Genomic DNA, 5,761 nt, shown 5'->3' with positions numbered 1-5,761 from the left:
TACTGGGGTCAATGAAATCAACTGCCCTCCCCTGAAATTGCTGACCTTGTGTCAAAATTTGAAACCTATACTAGATATCAAGTGACGTTTACAAGACTTAGAATTAGAACTTTGTTTTAAAATGTATATTATCCCTTTCACTGCTGAATTAAATTTCATGGTTATTATAGTAATGATGTAAATATCTATGAGAAGATAGAAGTGGTATTTTCTGTAAGTCACATTGCTTCAGTAAATTTGACTTGTCTCAACAAAAATAGTTTCAAACACCACATTCCTCTACAAAAAATAGATTAGTATATAAAACTGCTTACCACAGTTAAGGGTAAGGAAATTTTGAGTGGACATATCTGATTCCAGTAGTAAAAGGGTTTATATATAAAAAGTCATCCATAAGTTGCCTTCAGCATCATCACTATTTGTTATCATGGTATTGCAGCTTGTCCTTAGCCAGAGACATTTATTTCAAATGCTTCTTTTCAGACACAAGTTGAAGCAGTGCTAAACAATGAATCATTTTTAAACATTGATGAAAGAAAAAAGCAAACAAACAAATCGCTAATTCTTGAAATAGGAGATGGTGTTGGTGTGAGGGTCTTTCATCAGTAATGCTATGACATTGACCTTTAGTGTAGTGTCTTTAAGGCATTGATATTAATTGTAACAAAAGCATGAAAGCATATGGAAATTCATTGAGAAGCCTTTGAGGACTGGTCGTGGTGAAAGTAAGAATTCAGAAATAAAAAAAGTGAAGAAGTGTTTTGTAGATTTCTTGTTACCATATTAACATTTGAAACAATGATGAAAATAGAAAGAAATCCTCTAAAACTACTACTTAATAAGTGACCTAGATATACCCCACCCCACAAAAAAAAAAAGAAAACTACTGCAAAAATAAATAACCATATTCTACTAAATTAACCACTTCACTTAAGGCTTAACTACAAGTGGCTCAAGATAAATTTAACTTGATAGCACCAACAACTATTTTTTTGTAAGTTTCATTCTTACAAAAATAGTAGAAATGCTGATTTCTTATACTGTCATGAAAGTATGCCCTTCTTGGGCGGGGGGTGGGGCAACCTTTTTTGCTGCTTCTTATGACATGATGTGCAGGAATACAGTGTGCAGTTTTTAGATGAGGAATGCTATATCCTTGCATATTGTAAAAGGCAACTAAGCAAGCTGGTGTCAGGAAGGGTACCTAACAAAATGTAGAATTAAGTTTGCTTTACGACCACATGGTTCCAAGTTCATTCCTAGTGCTCAAGACCAAGGGCAAGTGTTTTCTATGGCTTTCCATGCCAGTTAGGAGAAGCGGATATAAAGTACTGCTATAGAATCTGTAATGTCAATTGAATCTGCCCCTGATGGTTTATATATTTTATTGACACAGGAGAAATGGGACCTTACCAGTATTTGAACCCTACATGTGGAAGGATGAAAGTAGATATTTTAAGTTCAGCATCCTACCCTGGTTATCACTTGATTGTTATTCCAAATAATAAAAATATTAAAGCTAGCATGTATATTCCATATCAAAGTGAAATGACCAAATCAAGACATAGAAAGTGCAGGTATGGTTGTGTGGTTGAGAAGTACAATTTGCAGTCAGGTTCCTACTATAGACTTGGGTGAATCAATGTTTTGGGTAACCATTAGGTGACTAATGTTGTTGGGTAACCAGTGTGTTGGGTGATCAATGCCTTGGGTGACCAATATCTTGGTGACCAATGCCTTGGGTGACCAATGCCTTATGAATGAAATTTAGTAGATGGGAACTGTATTTAAGTCTATCATATAAGTACATGTGTGTGTGTGTGTGTGTGTGTGTGTGGTGTGTGTGTGTGTGTGTGTGTGTGTGTGTTCATTACTTGAGACACTGCTCATCACCTGAGGCATTTTTTTATGTGAAAAATTGCTCATAAACCAACTTGTTCCTGATGAGAGATGTTTGTAAACTGAGGTTCCACTTGGATTTTTTTAAATATGCGACTCTGGTTTAAATTGATATTTAATTAATATTAATTTTTACCCTCATTATTTAAATTTATATATATCATCATCATCATCGTCGTTTAACGTCCGTTCTCCATGCTAGCATGGGTTGGACGGTTCGACCGGGGTTCTGGGAAGCCAGAAGGCTGCACCAGGCTCCAGTCTAATTTGGCAATGTTTCTACAGCTGGATGCCCTTCCTAACGCCAACCACTCCGTGAGTGTAGTGGGTGCTTTTTACGTGCCACCTGCACAGGTGCCAGGCGGGGCTGGCAACGGCCACGGTCAGATTGGTGTATTTTATGTGCCACCGGCACGGAAGCCAGTCGAGGCGGTGCTGGCATCGGCCACGAGTCGGATAGTGCTTTTTACGTACCACCAGACCAGGGATCCTGGCTGGTTCAATTCGATTTCGATTTCGCTTGCCCCAACATGTCTTCACAAGCAAAGGGGGTTGGCAAGGGTGCCTGTCGTACGGTCGCATTGGAGTATTTTACGTGCCACGGCCACGAGTCGGATAGTGCTTTTTACGTACCACCAGACCAGGGATCCTGGCTGGTTCAATTCGATTTCGATTTCGCTTGCCCCAACATGTCTTCACAAGCAAAGGGGGTTGGCATGGGTGCCTGTCGTACGGTCGCATTGGAGTATTTTACGTGCCACGGCCCCGAGTCGGATAGTGCTTTTTACGTACCACCAGGCCAGGGATCCTGGCTGGTTCAATTCGGTTTCGATTTCGATTTCGATTTCGCTTGCCCCAACATGTCTTCGCAAGCATGGGGGGTTGGGATGGGTGTCTGTCGTCGGATGAGGTTCTATATCGACTTCGCTTGCCTCAACCGGTCTTTGTGTCCAAGGGAGGAAAGGCATTCATAAGTGGGCTGGGCTCACTTGTCCTGCCTGGTCTTCTCACGTACAGAATATTTCCAAAGGTCTCGGTCTCTGGTCATTTCCTCAGTGAGGCCTAAAGTTCGAAGGTCGTGCTTCACCACCTCGTCCCAGGTTTTCCTGGGTCTACCTCTTCCACGGGTTCCCTCAACTGCAAGGGATTGGCACTTTCTCACACACCTATCTTCATCCATTCTCGCCACATGACCATACCAGCGCAATCGTCTCTCTTGCACACCACAACTGATGCTTCTTAGGTACAACATTTCTCTCAAGGTGCTAACGCTCTGTCGAGTATGTACACTGACATTACACATCCATCGGAGCATACTGGCTTCATTCCTCACGAGCTTACGCATGTCCTCAGCAGTCACAGCCCATGTTTCGCTGCCATGTAGCATGGCTGTTCGTACACACGCATCATACAGTCTGCCTTTTACTCTGAGCGAGAGGCCTTTAGTCACCAGCAGAGGTAAGAGCTCCCTAAACTTTGCCCAGGCTATTCTTATTCTAGCAGTTACACTTTCAGCGCACCCACCCCCACTACTGACTTGGTCACCTAGATAACGGAAGCTATCAACTACTTCTAGTTTTTCCCCCTGGAAAGTGACGGAAGTTGTTTTCTGCAGATTTTCGGAGGTTAATGCTCCCGAGCATCTGCCACATACAAAAACTATCTTCCCAGTTAGCCTACCTTTGACATTGCTGCACCTCTTATGTGTCCATAGCTTACACTGGGTACATCTTATAGAGTTTCTACCTACACCTTTTCTACAGATCGAGCAGGGCCATCTTCCTGAAGATATTTGTGGATTGTCTACCTTTCTACTTATTAGTACTTTGGTTTTAGCTAGGTTGACTCTAAGGCCCCTTGATTCTAAACCCTCCTTCCACACCTGGAACTTCTCCTCCAGTTCTGATAGTGACTCAGCAATAAGAGCAAGGTCGTCAGCGTAGAGGAGCTCCCAGGGACAGCCTGTCTTGAATTCCTCCGTAATTGCCTGGAGTACTATGATAAATAGGAGGGGGCTGAGTACTGAACCCTGGTGGACCCCAACCTCTACTTTGAATTCTTCTGTGTACATGTTGCCAACCCTAACCTTACTTACGGCATCTCTGTACATGGCTTGCACAGTCCTCACCAGCCATTCATCTATCCCTAGTTTCCTCATTGACCACCAGATAAGGGATCGGGGGACCCTATCAAAAGCTTTCTCCATGTCAACGAAAGCCAGGTACAGGGGCTTATCTTTGGCTAGGTATTTCTCCTGCAGCTGCCTTACCAGGAATATAGCATCAGTGGTACTTTTTCCTGGCACGAACCCAAACTGCATCTCATCTAAACTAACTCTCTCTCTAATTAGTTGGGCTATGACCCTCTCCGTAACCTTCATTACTTGATCCAACAGCTTGATACCTCTGTAATTATTTGTATCTAGGGCATCACCTTTACCTTTGTAGCAGTTGACTAGTATGCTGCTGCACCAGTCATTGGGTATGACTCCTTCGTGTATCACCTGGTTGACTATACGGGTGACTAGGTTATAGCCGACACTGCCAGATATTTTGAGCATCTCTGCAGTAATTCCTGATGGGCCTGGGGCTTTCCCTGTCTTCATGCTTCTAATTGCCTTAGCTACCACGGAACTATCAACTCGGATAGCTGGTCCCTCTGTAGGGTCAACATTCGGCAGACTCTCTTTATCCCATTCATTTTCCTCATTCAGTAACCTTTCATAGTGGCGTCTCCAAGCTTCTCTCTTTGCATCCTCATTTAGCGCAAGTGAACCATCCTCCATGCGAACACATTTCTCTCCTACCACATCACGATTCTCTCTCACACACTGTCTTGCAACACGAAAAACCTCAAGTCTTTCATCCTCACGGCGCAGGACATTGGCAAATTTTCTCTTATCTGCTTCCCCTCTGGCTAGATAGACCTGTCTCCTAGCTTCCCTTCTGGCAGTCTGATACCCTTCCCTGCTACCACCGTTCTTCCAGGCCTTCCAAGCCTGTTTCTTTTGTCTAATAGCCCTGTCAACAATATTGTTCCACCACTACGTTATTTTGGGTCTTAAGGGGACTTTGCACCAGCCACAGATCTGGTCAGCGGCTTTCAGCAGGTTGTCCCTCAGAAACGTCCAGTTGTCTTCTACCCCATGTGTAGCTATACCCCCTTCCACTTCGTCAAAGGCTTCAAGTAACATATCTCTAAATCTCTGTCCATTCGCAGGGGCTTTAAGCTTCCAGACCCTTCTTCTCCATGTTGGTCGTCTTCTAGTCGCCCTCTTAGTCCTGATCCTAAAGTCACTAACTACCAGTCTATGTTGTGGGGTGCATTCTTCGCCTGGGAAGGTTTGGCATTTTTAAGCAGCCATCTTTCCCTTTTTCTGGCAAGGATGTAGTCGATTTGGCTAGTATGCCGGCCCGATCGGTAGGTGACCAGGTAGCTTGTTGGTTTCCTGAAGTTAGTGTTGCAGACCATAAGACTATTCGCATCGCAGAACTCCAGCAGCCTGGTTCCCTCCTCGTTGCGGGAACCATAACCGTAGCCTCCGTGTACGCCATGGAAGCCCCCAGCATGTCGTCCAACATGCCCATTGAAATCACCAGCCACAAAGAGAAGGTCCCTGTCGTTCGTCGATGAGGTGGTCTGCAGTAGGGTGTCATAGAAACTGTCTTTCTGTCCATCGGGTAGCCCTGGCTGAGGGGCATAGGCCGATATAATGGTTGCTAATCTATTATGAAGCACTATTCTAATCTTAAGTATTCTGTCACTTACTCTGATTACCTCAATTACTCTATCTTATATATATATATATATATGTGTGTGTGTGTGTGTGTGTGTGTGTGTGTGTGTGTGTGTATGTATATAT

The 5,761-nt window shown here is 43.8% G+C and overlaps 1 long non-coding RNA gene across 1 annotated transcript; it reads left to right on the top strand.

Moving 5' to 3' along the window:
- Positions 1–242: 242 nt before the first annotated feature.
- Positions 243–5,555, top strand: LOC118762567. The gene is made up of 3 exons (XR_004998320.1): positions 243–385; positions 2,287–2,290; positions 5,545–5,555. It is a non-coding gene; the product is annotated as an uncharacterized LOC118762567 (long non-coding RNA).
- The last annotated feature ends 206 nt before the right edge of the window (positions 5,556–5,761 follow it).

The sequence above is a fragment of the Octopus sinensis genome, linkage group LG3 (genome assembly GCF_006345805.1).
Source record: "Octopus sinensis linkage group LG3, ASM634580v1, whole genome shotgun sequence".
NCBI classification, from domain to species: Eukaryota; Metazoa; Mollusca; class Cephalopoda; order Octopoda; family Octopodidae; genus Octopus; species Octopus sinensis.
This window is presented reverse-complemented; position numbering and strand designations above follow the sequence as displayed.